The sequence below is a fragment of the Oncorhynchus nerka genome, linkage group LG8 (genome assembly GCF_034236695.1).
Source record: "Oncorhynchus nerka isolate Pitt River linkage group LG8, Oner_Uvic_2.0, whole genome shotgun sequence".
NCBI classification, from domain to species: domain Eukaryota; kingdom Metazoa; phylum Chordata; class Actinopteri; order Salmoniformes; family Salmonidae; genus Oncorhynchus; species Oncorhynchus nerka.
The window spans coordinates 28,246,803-28,268,894 of NC_088403.1; the positions used below are offsets into that span (position 1 = coordinate 28,246,803).

Below are 22,092 nucleotides of genomic sequence, written 5' to 3' on the forward strand. Positions count from 1 at the left end.
TGGAGGCTATATACAGGGGTACCGGTTCAGAGTCAATGTGGAGGCTATATACAGGGGTACCGGTACAGAGTCAATGTGGAGGCTATATACAGGGGTACCGGTACAGAGTCAGTGATGAGGCTATATACAGGGGTACCGGTTCAGAGTCAATGTGGAGGCTATATACAGGGGTACCGGTTCAGAGTCAATGTGGAGGCTATATACAGGGGTTACCGGTTCAGAGTCAATGTGGAGGCTATATACAGGGGTACCGGTTCAGAGTCAATGTGGAGGCTATATACAGGGGTACCGGTTCAGAGTCAATGTGGAGGCTATATACAGGGGTACCGGTACAGAGTCAATGTGGAGGCTATATACAGGGGTACCGGTACAGAGTCAATGTGGAGGCTATATACAGGGGTACCGGTTCAGAGTCAATGTGGAGGCTATATACAGGGGTACCGGTACAGAGTCAATGTGGAGGCTATATACAGGGGTACCGGTACAGAGTCAATGTGGAGGCTATATACAGGGGTACCGGTACAGAGTCAATGTGGAGGCTATATACAGGGGTACCGGTTCAGAGTCAATGTGGAGGCTATATACAGGGGTACCGGTACAGAGTCAATGTGGAGGCTATATACAGGGGTACCGGTACAGAGTCAATGTGGAGGCTATATACAGGGGTACCGGTACAGAGTCAATGTGGAGGCTATATACAGGGGTACCGGTACAGAGTCAATGTGGAGGCTATATACAGGGTACGGTACAGAGTCATGTGGAGGCTATATACAGGGGTACCGGTTAGTCAATGTGGAGGCTATATACAGGGGTACCGGTTCAGAGTCAATGTGGAGGCTATATACAGGGGTACCGGTTCAGAGTCAATGTGGAGGCTATATACAGGGGTACCGGTTCAGAGTCAATGTGGAGGCTATATACAGGGGTACCGGTTCAGAGTCAATGTGGAGGCTATATACAGGGGTACCGGTTCAGAGTCAATGTGGAGGCTATATACAGGGGTACCGGTTCAGAGTCAATGTGGAGGCTATATACAGGGGTACCGGTACAGAGTCAATGTGGAGGCTATATACAGGGGTACCGGTACAGAGTCAATGTGGAGGCTATATACAGGGGTACCGGTACAGAGTCAATGTGGAGGCTATATACAGGGGTACCGGTACAGAGTCAATGTGGAGGCTATATACAGGGGTACCGGTACAGAGTCAATGTGGAGGCTATATACAGGGGTACCGGTACAGAGTCAATGTGGAGGCTATATACAGGGGTACCGGTACAGAGTCAATGTGGAGGCTATATACAGGGGTACCGGTACAGAGTCAATGTGGAGGCTATATACAGGGGTACCGGTTCAGAGTCAATGTGGAGGCTATATACAGGGGTACCGGTACAGAGTCAATGTGGAGGCTATATACAGGGGTACCGGTTCAGAGTCAATGTGGAGGCTATATACAGGGGTACCGGTTCAGAGTCAATGTGGAGGCTATATACAGGGGTACCGGTACAGAGTCAATGTGGAGGCTATATACAGGGGTACCGGTTCAGAGTCAATGTGGAGGCTATATACAGGGGTACCGGTACAGAGTCAATGTGGAGGCTATATACAGGGGTACCGGTTCAGTCAATGTGGAGGCTATATACAGGGGTACCGGTTCAAGTCAAGTGGAGGCTATATACAGGGGTACCGGTTCAGAGTCAATGTGGAGGCTATATACAGGGGTACCGGTTCAGAGTCAATGTGGAGGCTATACAGGGGGTACCGGTACAGAGTCAATGTGGAGGCTATATACAGGGGTACTGCGGTACAGAGTCAATGTGGAGGCTATATACAGGGGTACGGTTCAGAGTCAATGTGGAGGCTATATACAGGGGTACCGGTTCAGAGTCAATGTGGAGGCTATACAGGGGTACGTGCAAGTCAGTGTGGGGTACCGGTTAGTAATGAGACTATATACAGGGGGTACCGGTTAGTAGAGTCAATGTGGAGTTAGCTAGACTATACAGGTACGGTTAGAGTCAATGAGGACTATATACAGGGGAGTACCGGTTAGTCAATGAGACTATATACAGGGGTACCGGTTAGTCAATGAGGCTATATACAGGGGGTACAGAGTCAATGTAGACTATATACAGGGGGTACAGAGTCAATGTGGAGGCTATATACAGGGTATTTGGTACAGAGTCAATGTGGAGAGCTATATACAGGGTTACCGGTACAGAGTCAATGTGGAGGCTATATACAGGGTATTACGGTACAGAGTCAATGTGGAGGCTATATACAGGGGTACGGTACAGAGTCAATGTGGAGCTATATACAGGGGTACCGGTACAGAGTCAATGTGGAGGCTATATACAGGGTATTACGGTACAGAGTCAATGTGGAGGCTATATACAGGGTGTTACGGTACAGAGTCAATGTGGAGGCTATATACAGGGGTTCCGGTACAGAGTCAATGTGGAGGCTATATACAGGGGTACAGTAGAGTCAATGTGGAGGCTATATACAGGGTACGGTACAGAGTCAATGTGGAGGCTATATACAGGGGTACGGTACAGAGTCAATGTAGGCTATATACAGGGGTACCGGTACAGAGTCAATGTGGAGGCTATATACAGGGTACCAGTACAGAGTCAATGTGGACTATATACAGGGGTACCGGTACAGAGTCAATGTGGAGGCTATATACAGGGGTACCTGTACAGAGTCAATGTGGAGGCTATATACAGGGGTACCGGTACAGAGTCAATGTGGAGGCTATATACAGGGGTACCGGTACAGAGTCAATGTGGAGGCTATATACAGGGGGTACCGGTACAGAGTCAATGTGGAGGCTATATACAGGGGTACCGGTACAGAGTCAATGTGGAGGCTATATACAGGGGTACCGGTACAGAGTCAATGTGGAGGCTATATACAGGGGTACCGGTACAGAGTCAATGTGGAGGCTATATACAGGGAGTGAGCAGGTACAGAGTCAATGTGGAGCTATATACAGGGGTACCGGTACAGAGTCAATGTGGAGGCTATATACAGGGGTACCAGTACAGAGTCAATGTGGAGGCTATATACAGGGGTACCAGTACAGAGTCAATGTGGAGGCTATATACAGGGGTACCAGTACAGAGTCAATGTGGAGGCTATATACAGGGGATACCAGTACAGAGTCAATGTGGAGGCTATATACAGGGTACGGTACAGAGTCAATGTGGAGCTATATACAGGAGTACCGGTACAGAGTCAATGTGAGGCTATATACAGGGGTACCAGTACAGAGTCAATGTGGAGGCTATATACAGGGGTACCAGTACAGAGTCAATGTGGAGGCTATATACAGGGGTACCAGTACAGAGTCAATGTGGAGGCTATATACAGGGGTACCAGTACAGAGTCAATGTGGAGGCTATATACAGGGGTACCAGTACAGAGTCAATGTGGAGGCTATATACAGGGGTACCGGTACAGAGTCAATGTGGAGCTATATACAGGGGTACCAGTACAGAGTCAATGTGGAGGCTATATACAGGGGTACCAGGTACAGAGTCAATGTGGAGGCTATATACAGGGGTACCAGTACAGAGTCAATGTGGAGGCTATATACAGGGGTACCAGTACAGAGTCAATGTGGAGGCTATATACAGGGGTACCGGTACAGAGTCAATGTGGAGGCTATATACAGGGGTACCAGGGACAGAGTCAATGTGGAGGCTATATACAGGGGTACCAGTACAGAGTCAATGTGGAGGCTATATACAGGGGTACTGGTACAGAGTCAATGTGGAGGCTATATACAGGGGTACGGTACAGAGTCAATGTGGAGGCTATATACAGGGGTACCAGGTACAGAGTCAATGTGGAGGCTATATACAGGGGTACCAGTACAGAGTCAATGTGGAGGCTATATACAGGGGTACCAGTACAGAGTCAATGTGGAGGCTATATACAGGGGTACTGGTACAGAGTCAATGTGGAGCTATATACAGGGGTACCAGTACAGAGTCAATGTGGAGGCTATATACAGGGGTACCAGTACAGAGTCAATGTGGAGGCTATATACAGGGGTACCAGTACAGAGTCAATGTGGAGGCTATATACAGGGGGTACCGGTACAGAGTCAATGTGGAGCTATATACAGGGGGTACCAGTACAGAGTCAATGTGGAGGCTATATACAGGGGTACCGGTACAGAGTCAATGTGGAGGCTATATACAGGGGTACCGGTACAGAGTCAATGTGGAGGCTATATACAGGGGTACCAGTACAGAGTCAATGTGGAGGCTATATACAGAGGTACCAGTACAGAGTCAATGTGGAGGCTATATACAGGGGTACCGGTACAGAGTCAATGTGGAGGCTATATACAGGGGTACCAGTACAGAGTCAATGTGGAGGCTATATACAGGGGTACCAGTACAGAGTCAATGTGGAGGCTATATACAGGGGTACCAGTACAGAGTCAATGTGGAGGCTATATACAGGGGTACCAGTACAGAGTCAATGTGGAGGCTATATACAGGGGTACCAGTACAGAGTCAATGTGGAGGCTATATACAGGGGTACCGGTACAGAGTCAATGTGGAGGCTATATACAGGGGTACCGGTACAGAGTCAATGTGGAGGCTATATACAGGGGTACCGGTACAGAGTCAATGTGGAGGCTATATACAGGGGTACCGGTACAGAGTCAATGTGGAGGCTATATACAGGGTACCGGTACAGAGTCAATGTGGAGGCTATATACAGGGGTACCGGTACAGAGTCAATGTGGAGGCTATATACAGGGGTACCGGTACAGAGTCAATGTGGAGGCTATATACAGGGGTACCGGTACAGAGTCAATGTGGAGGCTATATACAGGGGTACCAGGTACAGAGTCAATGTGGAGGCTATATACAGGGGTACCGGTACAGAGTCAATGTGGAGGCTATATACAGGGGTACCGGTACAGAGTCAATGTGGAGGCTATATACAGGGGTACTGGTACAGAGTCAATGTGGAGGCTATATACAGGGGTACCAGTACAGAGTCAATGTGGAGGCTATATACAGGGGTACCAGTACAGAGTCAATGTGGAGGCTATATACAGGGGTACCAGGTACAGAGTCAATGTGGAGGCTATATACAGGGGTACCAGGTACAGAGTCAATGTGGAGGCTATATACAGGGGTACCAGGTACAGAGTCAATGTGGAGGCTATATACAGGGGTACCAGTACAGAGTCAATGTGGAGGCTATATACAGGGGTACCGGTACAGAGTCAATGTGGAGGCTATATACAGGGGTACCAGTACAGAGTCAATGTGGAGGCTATATACAGGGGTACCGGTACAGAGTCAATGTGGAGGCTATATACAGGGGTACCAGTACAGAGTCAATGTGGAGGCTATATACAGGGGTACCAGTACAGAGTCAATGTGGAGGCTATATACAGGGGTACCAGTACAGAGTCAATGTGGAGGCTATATACAGGGGTACCAGTACAGAGTCAATGTGGAGGCTATATACAGGGGTACCAATGTACAGAGTCAATGTGGAGGCTATATACAGGGTACCAGGTACAGAGTCAATGTGGAGGCTATATACAGGGGTACCAGGTACAGAGTCAATGTGGAGGCTATATACAGGGGTACGGTACAGAGTCAATGTGGAGGCTATATACAGGGGTACCAGTACAGAGTCAATGTGGAGGCTATATACAGGGGTACCGGTACAGAGTCAATGTGGAGGCTATATACAGGGGTACCGGTACAGAGTCAATGTGGAGGCTATATACAGGGGTACCGGTACAGAGTCAATGTGGAGGCTATATACAGGGGTACCGGTACAGAGTCAATGTGGAGGCTATATACAGGGGTACCGGTACAGAGTCAATGTGGAGGCTATATACAGGGTGTACCAGGTACAGAGTCAATGTGGAGACTATATACAGGGGTACCGGTACAGAGTCAATGTGGAGGCTATATACAGGGGTACCAGGTGGAGGCTATATACAGGGTGTAGTCAATGTCAATGGCTATATACAGGGGTACCAGTACAGAGTCAATGTGGAGGCTATATACAGGGTACGGTACAGAGTCAATGTGGAGGCTATATACAGGGGTACTGGTACAGAGTCAATGTGGAGGCTATATACAGGGGTACTGGTACAGAGTCAATGTGGAGGCTATATACAGGGGTACTGGTACAGAGTCAATGTGGAGGCTATATACAGGGACCATTACCCAATGTGGAGGCTATATACAGAGTCAATGTGGAGGCTATATACAGGGGTACTGGTACAGAGTCAATGTGGAGGCTATATACAGGGAATACCTGAAATCAATGTGGAGGCTATATACAGGGGGTACCAACAGAGTCAATGTGGAGGCTATATACAGGGGTACTGGTACAGAGTCAATGTGGAGGCTATATACAGGGGTACCAGTACAGAGTCAATGTGGAGGCTATATACAGGGGTACTGGTACAGAGTCAATGTGGAGGCTATATACAGGGTACCGGTACAGAGTCAATGTGGAGGCTATATACAGGGGGACCTACAGAGTCAATGTGGAGGCTATATACAGGATATATGGTACAGAGTCAATGTGGAGGCTATATACAGGGTACCGGTACAGAGTCAATGTGGAGGCTATATACAGGGAGTATGTAGTACCAGTACAGAGTCAATGTGGAGGCTATATACAGGGGTACCAGTACAGAGTCAATGTGGAGGCTATATACAGGGGTACCGGTACAGAGTCAATGTGGAGGCTATATACAGGGTATACCAGTACAGAGTCAATGTGGAGGCTATATACAGGGGTACTTTACAGAGTCAATGTGGAGGCTATATACAGGGGTACCGGTACAGAGTCAATGTGGAGGCTATATACAGGGTTTACTGGTACAGAGTCAATGTGGAGGCTATATACAGGGGTACTGGTACAGAGTCAATGTGGAGGCTATATACAGGGGGTACGGTACAGAGTCAATGTGGAGGCTATATACAGGGGTACCAGTACAGAGTCAATGTGGAGGTTATATACAGGGGTACCGGTACAGAGTCAATGTGGAGGCTATATACAGGGGGTACCGGTACAGAGTCAATGTGGAGGCTATATACAGGGGTTGCAGTACAGAGTCAATGTGGAGGCTATATACAGGGGTACCAGTACAGAGTCAATGTGGAGGCTATATACAGGGGTACCAGTACAGAGTCAATGTGGAGGCTATATACAGGGGTACCAGTACAGAGTCAATGTGGAGGCTATATACAGGGGTACTGGTACAGAGTCAATGTGGAGGCTATATACAGGGGTACCAGGTACAGAGTCAATGTGGAGGCTATATACAGGGGTACCAGTACAGAGTCAATGTGGAGGCTATATACAGGGGAGTCAATGTGGAGTACAGAGTCAATGTGGAGGGAGGCTATATACAGGGTACCGGTACAGAGTCAATGTGGAGCTATATACAGGGGGTACCAGTACAGAGTCAATGTGGAGCTATATACAGAGGTACCAGTACAGAGTCAATGTGGAGGCTATATACAGGGGCTACCGGTACAGAGTCAATGTGGAGGCTATATACAGGGGTACCGGTACAGAGTCAATGTGGAGGCTATATACAGGGGGTACCAGTACAGAGTCAATGTGGAGGCTATATACAGGGGTACCGGTACAGAGTCAATGTGGAGCTATATACAGGGGTACCAGTACAGAGTCAATGTGGAGGCTATATACAGGGTACCAGTACAGATCAATGTGGAGGCTATATACAGGGTACGGTACAGAGTCAATGTGGAGGCTATATACAGGGGTACCAGTACAGAGTCAATGTGGAGGCTATATACAGGGGTACCGTACAGAGTCAATGTGGAGGCTATATACAGGGGTACCGGTACAGAGTCAATGTGGAGGCTATATACAGGGGTACGGTACAGAGTCAATGTGGAGGCTATATACAGGGGTACCGGTACAGAGTCAATGTGGAGGCTATATACAGGGGTACCGGTACAGAGTCAATGTGGAGGCTATATACAGGGGTACCGGTACAGAGTCAATGTGGAGGCTATATACAGGGGTACCGGTACAGAGTCAATGTGGAGGCTATATACAGGGGTACCGGTACAGAGTCAATGTGGAGGCTATATACAGGGGTACCAGTACAGAGTCAATGTGGAGGCTATATACAGGGGTACCAGGTACAGAGTCAATGTGGAGGCTATACAGGGGTACCGGTACAGAGTCAATGTGGAGGCTATATACAGGGGGTACCGGTACAGAGTCAATGTGGAGGCTATATACAGGGGTACCAGTACAGAGTCAATGTGGAGGCTATATACAGGGGTACCAGTACAGAGTCAATGTGGAGGCTATATACAGGGTACCAGTACAGAGTCAATGTGGAGGCTATATACAGGGGTACCAGTACAGAGTCAATGTGGAGGCTATATACAGGGGTACCAGGTACAGAGTCAATGTGGAGGCTATATACAGGGGTACCAGTACAGAGTCAATGTGGAGGCTATATACAGGGGTACCAGTACAGAGTCAATGTGGAGGCTATATACAGGGGTACCAGTACAGAGTCAATGTGGAGGCTATATACAGGGGTACCAGTACAGAGTCAATGTGGAGGCTATATACAGGGGTACCAGTACAGAGTCAATGTGGAGGCTATATACAGGGGTACCAGTACAGAGTCAATGTGGAGGCTACAGAGTCATGTGGAGGCTATACAGGGGTACCGGTACAGAGTCAATGTGGAGGCTATATACAGGGGTACCAGTACAGAGTCAATGTGGAGGCTATATACAGGGGTACCAGTACAGAGTCAATGTGGAGGCTATATACAGGGTACCAGGTACAGAGTCAATGTGGAGGCTATATACAGGGGTACCAGGTACAGAGTCAATGTGGAGGCTATATACAGGGGTACCGGTACAGAGTCAATGTGGAGGCTATATACAGGGTACCAGTACAGAGTCAATGTGGAGGCTATATACAGGGGTACCAGGTACAGAGTCAATGTGGAGGCTATATACAGGGGTACCGGTACAGAGTCAATGTGGAGGCTATATACAGGGGTACCGGTACAGAGTCAATGTGGAGGCTATATACAGGGGTACCGGTACAGAGTCAATGTGGAGGCTATATACAGGGGTACCAGTACAGAGTCAATGTGGAGGCTATATACAGGGGTACCAGTACAGAGTCAATGTGGAGGCTATATACAGGGTACCAGGTACAGAGTCAATGTGGAGGCTATATACAGGGGTACCGGTACAGAGTCAATGTGGAGGCTATATACAGGGGTACCAGTACAGAGTCAATGTGGAGGCTATATACAGGGGTACCAGTACAGAGTCAATGTGGAGGCTATATACAGGGTACCGGTACAGAGTCAATGTGGAGGCTATATACAGGGGTACCGGTACAGAGTCAATGTGGAGGCTATATACAGGGGTACGGTACAGAGTCAATGTGGAGGCTATATACAGGGGTACCGGTACAGAGTCAATGTGGAGGCTATATACAGGGGTACCGGTACAGAGTCAATGTGGAGGCTATATACAGGGGTACCAGTACAGAGTCAATGTGGAGGCTATATACAGGGGTACCAGTACAGAGTCAATGTGGAGGCTATATACAGGGGTACCAGTACAGAGTCAATGTGGAGGCTATATACAGGGGTACCGGTACAGAGTCAATGTGGAGGCTATATACAGGGGTACCGGTACAGAGTCAATGTGGAGGCTATATACAGGGGTACCAGTACAGAGTCAATGTGGAGGTTATATACAGGGAATACCGGTACAGAGTCAATGTGGAGGCTATATACAGGGGTACCAGTACAGAGTCAATGTGGAGGCTATATACAGGGGTACCAGTACAAAGTCAATGTGGAGGCTATATACAGGGGTACCAGTACAGAGTCAATGTGGAGGTTATATACAGGGGTACCAGTACAGAGTCAATGTGGAGGCTATATGCATACAGGGGTACCAGTACAGAGTCAATGTGGAGGCTATATACAGGGGTACCAGTACAGAGTCAATGTGGAGGCTATATACAGGGGGTACCAGTACTGAGTCAATGTGGAGGCTATATACAGGGGGTACCGGTACAGAGTCAATGTGGAGCTATATACAGGGGTACCAGTACAGAGTCAATGTGGAGGTTATATACAGGGGTACCGGTACAGAGTCAATGTGGAGGCTATATACAGGGGTACCAGTACAGAGTCAATGTGGAGGCTATATACAGGGTACCAGTACAGAGTCAATGTGGAGGCTATATGACAGGGGTACCAGTACAGAGTCAATGTGGAGGTTATATACAGGGGTACCAGTACAGAGTCAATGTGGAGGCTATATACAGGGGTACCAGTACAGAGTCAATGTGGAGGCTATATACAGGGGTACCAGTACAGAGTCAATGTGGAGGCTATATACAGGGGTACCAGTACAGAGTCAATGTGGAGGCTATATACAGGGGTACCAGTACAGAGTCAATGTGGAGGTTATATACAGGGGTACCAGTACAGAGTCAATGTGGAGGCTATATACAGGGGTACCAGTACAGAGTCAATGTGGAGGCTATATACAGGGGTACCAGTACAGAGTCAATGTGGAGGCTATATACAGGGGTACCAGTACAGAGTCAATGTGGAGGCTATATACAGGGGTACCAGTACAGAGTCAATGTGGAGGCTATACAGGGTACAGTACAGAGTCAATGTGGAGGCTATATACAGGGGTACCAGTACAGAGTCAATGTGGAGGCTATATACAGGGGTACCAGTACAGAGTCAATGTGGAGGTTATATACAGGGGTACCAGTACAGAGTCAATGTGGAGGCTATATGCAGGGGTACCAGTACAGAGTCAATGTGGAGGCTATATACAGGGGTACCAGTACAGAGTCAATGTGGAGGCTATATACAGGGTACCAGTACAGAGTCAATGTGGAGGCTATATACAGGGGTACCAGTACAGAGTCAATGTGGAGGCTATATACAGGGGTACCAGTACAGAGTCAATGTGGAGGTTATATACAGGGGGTACCAGTACAGAGTCAATGTGGAGGCTATATACAGGGTACCAGTACAGAGTCAATGTGGAGGCTATATACAGGGGTACCAGTACCAGAGTCAATGTGGAGGCTATATACAGGGGTACCAGTACAGAGTCAATGTGGAGGCTATATACAGGGGTACCAGTACAGAGTCAATGTGGAGGCTATATACAGGGTACCAGTACAGAGTCAATGTGGAGCTATATACAGGGGTACCAGTACAGAGTCAATGTGGAGGCTATATACAGGGGGTACCAGTACAGAGTCAATGTGGAGGCTATATACAGGGGGTACCAGTGGAGTCAATGTGGAGGCTATATACAGGGGGTACCAGTACAGAGTCTATGTGGAGGCTATATACAGGGGTACCAGTACAGAGTCAATGTGGAGGCTATATACAGGGGGTACCAGTACAGAGTCAATGTGGAGGCTATATACAGGGGGTACCAGTACAGAGTCAATGTGGAGGCTATATACAGGGGTACCAGTACAGAGTCAATGTGGAGGCTATATACAGGGGTACCAGTACAGAGTCAATGTGGAGCTATATACAGGGGTACCAGTACAGAGTCAATGTGGAGGCTATATACAGGGGTACCAGTACAGAGTCAATGTGGAGGCTATATACAGGGGTACCAGTACAGAGTCAATGTGGAGGCTATATACAGGGGTACCAGTACAGAGTCAATGTGGAGGCTATATACAGGGTACCAGTACAGAGTCAATGTGGAGGCTATATACAGGGGTACCAGTACAGAGTCAATGTGGAGGCTATATACAGGGGTACCAGTACAGAGTCAATGTGGAGGCTATATACAGGGGTACCAGTACAGAGTCAATGTGGAGGCTATATACAGGGGTACCAGTACGAGTCAATGTGGAGGCTATATACAGGGGGTACCAGTACAGAGTCAATGTGGAGGCTATATACAGGGGGTACCAGTACAGAGTCAATGTGGAGGCTATATACAGGGGGTACCAGTACAGAGTCAATGTGGAGGCTATATACAGGGGGTACCAGTACAGGAGTTAAATTCAGTATTAGGAGTTACATGCAGGATTAGGGGTTAAATTCAGTATTAGGAGTTACATTCAGGATTAGGGGTTAAATGCAGGATTAGGGGTTAAATGCAGGATTAGGGGTTACATTCAGGATTAGGGGTTAAATGCAGGATTAGGGGTTACATTCAGGATTAGGGGTTAAATGCAGGATTAGGGGTTAGGGAAAATAGGGTTTTAATGGGAATCAGTTGTTTGGTCCCGACAAGGATAGTAAAACAAAGATGTGTGTATAGGGCTGTTGTGGTGGTTATACTACCGCCACACCATTTGGTCATGAGTCATGAAGGCAGTCAAATTCCACTTGACCGTTTAGTCATGGTAATTAGACTTCTCCATGCTCTGATGCTGCTGATGGTCATTAGTATGATGGTCATTAGACTACCAAACTTTCTAACTGCCTGGTACTCAGCACTCTATTGTCCCTCTAATCACTCTGACATCAATGCAAATCTATTCAAAAGAAGAATCAAACACTTCATGGGAGCCCATGAGCTCATGATCTCATGTTGCACAACATTCCTATAGGCTATGCAATTGCGCGAGAAAACAGAGTGATGGCCTCTACTAAAAAAAAGGTGTGAAAAGTGGCCAAATAACTTAATTAGTCCCTTTTACAAGGGGTGTACAGTTTAACTGATATATATAAGCAGTTTCAAGTTTGGGGAAGATCCTTTTCACCATAAAAATGCACCTTCATAATAAAAGTAATAAAAGTATAATTGCATTTGTGGTCACTTTTGATAATGGTGTTTTCCACTAATGGAACATGGAACATCCACGCTTATAGCCTACTATCATGTGCACATTGCTGCGCTTATAATGTGAAGAAATAACCTAATAGTTTATCAACATTTGAAGCTAAATGTTCTGATCTGTTGCGTCAGCCACAATAAGTAAAAAAAGGGGGTTTGATGCTAGATGTATTCATTTGGGATCTATTGAATCCCACAACAGTCCTAGACTATGTTTGGAATATTTATTTATTGCACCGAATAGAATAGGTCGACTTTTGAACTATGGGGCATAGTAGATTGATATAGGCTAGCGCTTTTGCTGTTCGTTAGGGCTACTCATCTTGTTGTCTGACAAAAAGTAAATGTGGACAGTTCTTCCAACATCTTCAATATGCTCCTCCGAATTGAACGAGGACACACGCAGTTGCACCCCAGATGTGTCTGTCTTTACTTGTAGCCTGTGGTAAAGACCTGATCGTGTAGAGCCATGCGAGTGAGAGGTGATTCGGAGAGCGCCGCACTCAGGGAGAAGGCCACACAAAAGGGATGCCGTTGTGAAATTCGAGGCATTATCAAGTGCTTGTCAAATTGTGAATGAGTGACTGATGTAGTGTGTACAGCCTGCGCAAAAAAAAACTAAGCAGAACGCATTCTTTCATGCAACTTTAAAAAATATATATAGTTAGAGTCGCATCATGCAGCCTTACAATGTATTAAACATCAAAACATATAGTGCAACGTTTGTAGAACAAGTAAAGTTACATTAATAATTCTAAATGAAGTATATAGGAATATCTATTTGTTTGCCACTCATAGCCTTATGTGTGCATTCCCTCAAATCGTTTGGAGAAAATGTCCTTTCTATTTTATTCAGCTTTGTTCAGTTGTATTCTTCATACCATAAAATAATGCCACAGAATTCTAAACAAACATTGTCTGCTAAATGAACTAGTGTAGCCCACAGCCATTTGGCATAGCCAGATCAGGGCCTAACATAAGGACAACTCAGAGTATGCTATTCTGTTCTTCTGAAATAGACTACATTTTCTTCATATCCGAGTGCTTCTAAGTGCTAGAGGCGTCACTACAGACCCTGGTTCGATTCCAGGCTGTATCACAACCGGCCGTGATTAGTCCCATAGGGCGGCGCACAATTGGCCAAGCGCCGTCCTGTCACGGGTGTCGTTGGAAGTAGACCAAAGTGCAGCGTTGTGAGCGTACATTTTATTTTATTTTAAAATGTCGCCAACAAAACAAGAAACGACCGTGAAGCTTACAGGGCTAAGTGCCACAAACAAAGTTAACTACCCACACTAAAGGAGGGAAAAAGGGCTACCTAAGTATGATTCTCAATCAGAGACAACAATAGACAGCTGTCCCTGACTGAGAACCATACTCGGCCAAAACATAGAAATAAAGAAACCTAGAAAACAAAACATAGAATGCCCATCCCATATCACACCCAGGTTTAGCTGGGTAGGCCGTCACTGTAAATAACAATTTGTTTTTAACTGACTTTCCTAGTTAAATAAAGGTTAAATAAATGTTTAAAAAATATATATATATCATGCTTCTTTAGACCTGTGTGCATGTGTGTGTGCGTGTGTGTGTACGTGTGTGTGTGCATGTGTGCATGTGTGTGTGTGTGTGTGTGTGTGTGTGTGTGTGTGTGTGTGTGTGTGTGTGTGTGTGTGTGTGTGTGTGTGTGTGTGTGTGTGTGTGTGTGTGTGTGTATAGGTGCATACGTGTGTGTGTGTGTGTGTGTTCGACTCAATGATGGATGCGTATCTAATGCAGACCCTGCTGTCTGAGAGTGTGTGTGTGTGTGTGTGTGTGTGTGTGTGTGTGTGTGTGTGTGTGTGTGTGTGTGTGTGTGTGTGTGTGTGTGTGTGTGTGTGTGTGTGTGTGTCTGCCTTTGCAGTTAAAAGATAGATGGGGCGCCTGGCAGCTCCAGTCTGTTGGTTGACATGTTTATAAATAGACAGATGAATGAAAGTCTCTCAGGTCCTTTATGTGTTTTTCCCTTTTCTCCTTTATTTTCTCTGCCAATCAGTCAGTCACCTCCCAGGGTTGTTTTCATTCAATATTGAATTGGTGGAAAAGGTCGGTTCTCCTGACTGTGGAGAGAGACACTATGGCTCCATGCTGCTGAAAAAGACCAGTTTATATGATACATCAGTCACTGCCTGCTTGACTCAGTGATATGGTGCAGTGGTTGTATTTTGATTCGACCTTCTGACAAGTTCATGCACAGTATGTGACTTTAGTCTCTCCTCCGTCACTTCGTCTAGGTTCAAACGTGATACTCTCTCTCTCTTCCCTCCTGTGACAGCTGATGATAATGTCATCTCTGTATGGCCTTTAAGCATGTGATGGAGACTATTCCGCCTGTCTAATGACACGGTCTCTGTGTTGATCTGACCTGGGGAAACTCTCCACACACTCTTCCAATAAGGCTGCTACAGTGGAAGCCTCTATAGACTGTTAAGCAGGGGCGTTGGATCACACCATCAAAACATTGGTATCGGGATAGGATGGAGGAATGGACAGATGAACGGGTGGGTGGATTTATTCATTTCTTTGTTCGTTCATTCGTTCATCCATCCATCCCTTGAGCCTAACCATGTCATCTCAGGTGATTCCATAACAGGTGGAAGTCTACTCTTTCCTCTGCTGTCTGTTCCCTTCCTCATCAAAACCCCATCAAAGTGACAGCCTCTTACTGAGAGCGGTGACCCAAATGCCATTCATTATGTATACAACCCTGTCAAATCCTTACTGCCCGACTCGTTATTGTCACACAGGTCTAGATCAGTCACTCGTCAACACCCTCTAGTGAACCCACACTCATCCTGTCACACACTTAGACACGCACCCACATACGTGACACGCAAGCATGGACACTCGCACACGCACACAATACACTAGCATGCTTGTCACACACATACACAAAGTCACACAGAAACACACACATGGGTACGTGTTATGTACTGGGTAATGCTAATCTCTAATGAATTATCTCTTTCTCATTAAGAGGAAGGATGTTTTATACATTCACCCTACTGACTGGTGTTGGTATAGAAGTGTGGAGGGGGAGAGGGGGTGCATTTCCTCCTAATAGCCCTGACTGGGGGAGAAAGAGAGGGAGAGGGAGACTAAGGGAGTGAGAGAATGAGAAAGAGGAGGGGGAAGATAGGGAGGGAGGAAGAGAGGAGGTGTATAATTGTTCCAATCAAACCAAGCGATGAAAGAGCTACATGGACTCCGTTTATGAAACGTTACACATGCCGTGTCATCGCCAGAGGCATTAGTGTGCTCCCGTGCGGGGTTTACACACACACCTGTCACGGGTGCTTAGATAACTCTCTGCTATGTTCTGAGCCTAGTGGGTTGCTCAGTGTGATGATGGGTAATATGGTGATTAGCTGTATAGGAATCTGGATATCCAGTGTGTGTGTGTGTGTGTGTGTGTGTGTGTGTGTGTGTGTGTGTGTGTGTGTGTGTGTGTGTGTGTGTGTGTGTGTGTGTGTGTGTGTGTGTGTGTGTGTGCGTGTGCGTGTGCATGTACGTGTGTGCGTGCATACTGTAGTTTTTCTAATGCATACAGTATGACCAGAGAGGGTCAGTATGGCCCTATATTGTCATAATCGTAGTTATGTAAGCATCATTCTGAGTTCTCTGCTGTATACAACCCCCAGAAAGAGAAACAAATCAACCAAAACAAAACCACTTTGGGGCATGCAGCTCCAACAGAGAATTATGGAGGCAGCAAGTAATGATTATTATCATTAGAATATTGTGGCTCTTTGAGGCCTAAACCATACAGAGCCATTACACGACATATACGTCCCAAATGGCATCCTATTACCTTAGTGCAATGCTATTTCCTTGTCAAACGTAGTGCGCTATATAAGGAATCAGGTGCCATTTGGGACATAGATGTTTTGTATTGGCCCTCTACCACCGGCTCTCTGCTATGCTAATTCAATGACAAGCACTACAGGCCCCCTACTGAGAAAAACACGAGACACCCTGAATGACTCACTTCTCTTTCTAACACACACAGAGATGCACACATGTTACACACACACACACACACACACACACACACACACACACACACACACACACACACACACACACACACACACACACACACACACACACACACACACACACACACACACACACACACACACACACACACACACACACACACACACACACACACACACACACACACACACACATACACACACACTACCAATGTTGATCAGCTATTTGCTAGAAATCCTCTTTTCTTTTTCCCTTCAGCATGTGTTCCTTTCCTGGCTAGCCTCCCAGTTCCCTCTCTTTGTCGAGGTGTCTGATAGGCGCTGTCCATGGTGCTGACACTGGGCAGAAACCGTATTGATAACTACAGAAGAAGCAGTCAACCATGCCGGTGCATAACACAATGTACTACACAGTACACACCAGATAACATCCACACAAGGCTATGGCACCAGCACCATCTATTCAATAGAATGTGATACACACAGACGTTCTCAGTGTGACACAGCCCAGATTGCATTTGCACAGATTCTAATGAGATAATACATGGTGATTCACGGTTTACGTTGTCCTCTGCATAGGCAATGTCTCTGTGTTACGGTTCCTTCTGGCTTCCCAAACGCAATGACTAGGCCTAATATCATCTCTGTATAGTATGGAGACGCAGCACTGTTACTACGTAGAGACACTGCAGTACTAGAGAGCATGTCTGGTAGAGCAGCAAATGAAGGGGAATGGACATGTTTTTTTTGCATCTCCTCGGCTGTGTGTGTGTGTGTGTGTGTGTGTGTGTGTGTGTGTGTGTGTGTGTGTGTGTGTGTGTGTGTGTGTGTGTGTGTGTGTGTGTGTGTGTGTGTGTGTGTGTGTGTGTGTGTGTGTGTGTGTGTGTGTGTGTGTGTGTGTGTGTGTGTGTAACACGGGGCTGATTCTTTGTTCTTTCTAACTGAGCGGATAGTAACAGGCATTGTGCTGTCACTGTGAGCTAAGACTAACATTCTACTCACTGGCTTCTATTCGTGGTGTGGTGGATGCAGGGAGTTTAATGCGTAGACTGATACGGTAGTCGTTTCCAGCCCTGTCTTTGGTTCAGAGAGAAAGGTTATGTTGACTTTAAGATCAGCAAGGACTCCTTTCTGAATACATCTAGGGGAGATCTCCATGTTTGACCACGCACGCACACACACACACACAAACACACACACACACACACACAAATGCACACACACACACACACACACACACACACACACACACACACACACACACACACACACACACACACACACACACACACACACACACACACACACACACACACACACACACACACACACACACACACACACACACACTGTATTGACCGGCCAGGTCTCCAGAGACAGGTGTGTGTAAGTGTGTAGGTCCTCTGTCAGCACAAACAGGAGAGTAGGGGCAGTGGCAGGGAAAGTGACAATGACAGATACTGGTCAGCACTTTACCTTATACCGCATAGTCAAGGGACCCGCCATGTCTCCTTGTCTGTCCATCGGTTGTCTGTCTGTCTGTCTGTCTGTCTGTCTGTCTGTCTGTCTGTCTGTCTGTCTGTCTGTCTGTCTGTCTGTCTGTCTGTCTGTCTGTCTGTCTGTCTGTCTGTCTCTTCATTCATCAGCTTTCTATTTACCTGTCAACATAGTTTGCCTACCTGCGTTTTACTCTGTGTTGGGGAGTAGTCACACTGCACGTATTTCAACTAGTAATTTAACTACATTTTGCAGTAGCTTGGTTGCCCAATGAAGCCGACTCAATTTTAAACAACCCCTTGTTTTTTCTCTCTCCCTGACCACTGGGTTAAGCCGACACACTCTCTCTCCCTCTCTCTGACTGTCACAGATCCCACTACACCTTAAACATCTGACTCCAGGGTCACTTGTTCTTGCAGTCGTTCTCTCAACTTTTCTCTCTCCTTTGTATTAAGTAAGGCCATCACCCACTTACGTAAAAAAAAAAGCAAGAGAAAGCCTGAGAGAGCAAGACTGAGAGGGAGAAAAAAAAAGAGAGATAGAGAGACTGAGTGCCAGTGTACCTAAGTGTAACTATTTAAATGTCACTTTTCTGGGCCTGAACTCTTTTTGAACACCGTGCTTCTACACCTGCATTGCTTGCTGTTTGGGGTTTTAGGCTGGGTTTCTGTACAGCACTTTGAGATATCAGCTGATGTACGAAGGGCTATATAAATACATTTGATTTGATTTGACTGAGCATGCTTTGAATAGGGCTCTCATCGTTAGGGCCACTCCATCTCTCTCTCTCACTCTCTCTCTCTCGCTCTCTCTCAATACAGCTTCATCATCAAACACTCCAGCACCACTCCTATTAACTGGCTATAGACTCTTAACTGTACGACAATCAGTGTGAAAAGATGGGGCTGAAAACATGTGGGTCAGCCAAGGTCCTGCACTGGTCAGACATAATATAAAAACAGCTGTAAAAGCATCAAACAAAGTGCAGCTGCATAAAACAGTGGAAGGACTAGATTTGTCTTTCACACAAAATCGAGCAAAATCACCCTCACACACTATTACAGGGAGGAGAGAGCATGAAACATACAAGTGGAGAGGAGAGGGGAAGAGACGAGAGGAGATGAAAAGAGAGGTTGGGGAGAGGATAAGATGAGAGTTGTGGGTAGTGTTGTGGAGGCGTTGATGAGGTAGGTGTTAGACTTGAGCTCCAGGATTAGTCTATGCAGGAAGTGTGTTTGTCGTTGTCTCTCCTTGACTTCTGCTTACGACTGTTCGCTCTCTCTCTTTCTCTCTCTCTCACTCCATCCTTGTAGAGACAGGGAGCTAACTTTGGAGTCCGTGTCTAGTCTTATTTTAGAGAGCTCTCAGGGGCATTATTGGGCATATTCTGATGAACTGTCTCCTCTCGTGATTGGTCGGTAATGGGGGGTGCGGTCATCAAGGTGACAAGAAAACTTAGTGTCATTATGTGATCTCCCTCGTCTCCGCCCTAAACCTTGAGCTGTACCCTTTTACCCACCACTCAGGAAAATGGAAGGAGATTACTCTTGACCTTGCCTTTGTGTGTGTGTGTGTGTGTGTGTGTGTGTGTGTGTGTGTGTGTGTGTGTGTGTGTGTGTGTGTGTGTGTGTGTGTGTGTGTGTGTGTGTGTGTGTGTGTGTGTGTGTGTGTGTGTGTGTGTGTGTGTGTGTGTGTGTGTGCGTGCGTGTGTGCGCGTGTGTGCGCTCATTAGTCCACCTCTTCTAATTTCATACACTTTACCTCTATCTTCTCTGAGTCATACGCAATGTGACAGTGCCCTTCACTAGAGTGCGTGTGGGCACCTTTCTGTGATTTCCTTTGTGTTTACCTCATTAAAGCACCACCACGCACACAGCCCATCCAGTCCCATTCACCTCCCCCTTGTCGTCCATTTCTCCTTTCCTCTAATCCTCTCTCCTCTGTCCTCTCAGTCAGTAAACAGCTTTTGTTGGTAGAAAACGGTAAAGGGCTAGAGCCTGTCCTCTCTGGCACAGCGAGCATAGCAGCGCTGATCCGTCGCCCCTGTGTTGGCGTGGCCGTCTGTCCGCCCATCCGCCTGTCTACTTGTCACTGCGCTGTCGATAAAACCGCCAGGGTCGCGGGGTTAATTGGCACACTGTCATATTGAATTGCGGCAGAGAGAGACAGGGAACAGAGACAGATAGAGAGCAGAGAGAGAGAGCAGAGAGAGATAGGGCACAGAGAGAGACAGAGATCAGAGAGAGACAGAGAGCAGAGATAGACAGGGAACAGAGAGAGACTGAGAGCAGAGAGAGGTAGGGCACAGAGAGAGACAGAGAGCAGAGAGAGACAGAGAGCAGAGATAGACAGGGAACAGAGAGAGACTGAGAGCAGAGAGAGGTAGGGCACAGAGAGAGACAGAGAGCAGAGAGAGACAGAGAGCAGAGATAGACAGGGAACAGAGAGAGACTGAGAGCAGAGAGAGGTAGGGCACAGAGAGAGACAGAGAGCAGAGAGAGACAGAGAGCAGAGAGAGGGGAGAGATTAGAACCAACACACACACACACACACATAGCACTGTAATATCGAACCTATCTGATTCATCCATTGAGCTTAGAGCAGAGAAGCAGAGAAGCGGGGACTCATTTGAAGCAGGTAATCAAGCATTAGTCATCCATTATGTACAAAGCTATGTTATCACAGAGTGGGCGGCTGATACACATTCAGAATGGATACAAATCTAATTAGCCCATATTAGACCTTAGGCAGGGGCCTTTGTCTGGCTCCGATCATGTCCCTGGTAGTTCTTGTGTTCTGGAGTGGTCAAGGTCTCTCTAAAGAATACATTGTGTGGTAAGGAAAGGACAAATCCAAGCTGCCAGAGAACAGGAGGGATGCTACCTTAGTACAGACACAGGAGGCAGAGAGATGGAGGAGGGGTGAGAGAAGTAGGAGGGAGGGGAAGGACACTGCTACTGCGGTCTGTTCTGGTTGTCCAAGGCAACTGTGGCACCTTGACAGGAGGGACATTTGGGGGGGGGGGGGGGGGTACAGACACAGACAGTACCCATGCTGTTGGCTCTCTCCTCTATTTATGCCTCCCTCTATCTTCTGCCCTCCAGTCTCTCTCTCTCTCTCTCTCTCTCTATAAATGTATATATACTGTACACAGTATATACATTTACATTACATTTAAGTCATTTAGCAGACGCTCTTATCCAGAGCGACTTACAAATTATATATATCCGTCCCTCTCCCCTCTCTCTCTATCTATCTCCCCTCTCTTTCCATCCCTCTTTATCTTGCTCTCCCTCTCTAGTGTTGGGAGAACCCTTGAGCAAGTCAGTTAACCCCCAACAACAACTGCTCCCTGAGCCTCACCGCACCTCTCTGATTCAGAGGGGTTAAGTTAAATGTGGGAGACACATTTCGGTTGAATGCATTCGGTTGTGCAACTAACTAGGTATCCCCTTTCCCGCTCTCTCTGTCTCTCTATCTCTCCCTCTCTCTTTCTCTCTCTCCATTACCCTCCCTCTCTCTCTCTCTCTCTCTCTCTCCATTACCCTCCCTCTCTCTCTTCCTTTCCACCCCCCCCCTCTTCTTCTATCTCTCTTCATGGTTAATTACAGTAACGTAATGGGAGAATTTTACTCCTTTGTTTGTGTGTAATTATGGTACAGTCTTTCATGTGCTGAGAAGATGAGCC

The 22,092-nt window shown here is 46.8% G+C and overlaps 1 protein-coding gene across 18 annotated transcripts in view; it reads right to left on the reverse strand.

Moving 5' to 3' along the window:
* The window catches only part of LOC115120621 (CUGBP Elav-like family member 2), a 297,017-nt gene that overhangs the window by 87,015 nt on the left and 187,910 nt on the right, over positions 1-22,092 (reverse strand). The gene's annotated exons all lie outside the window — the stretch shown is intronic.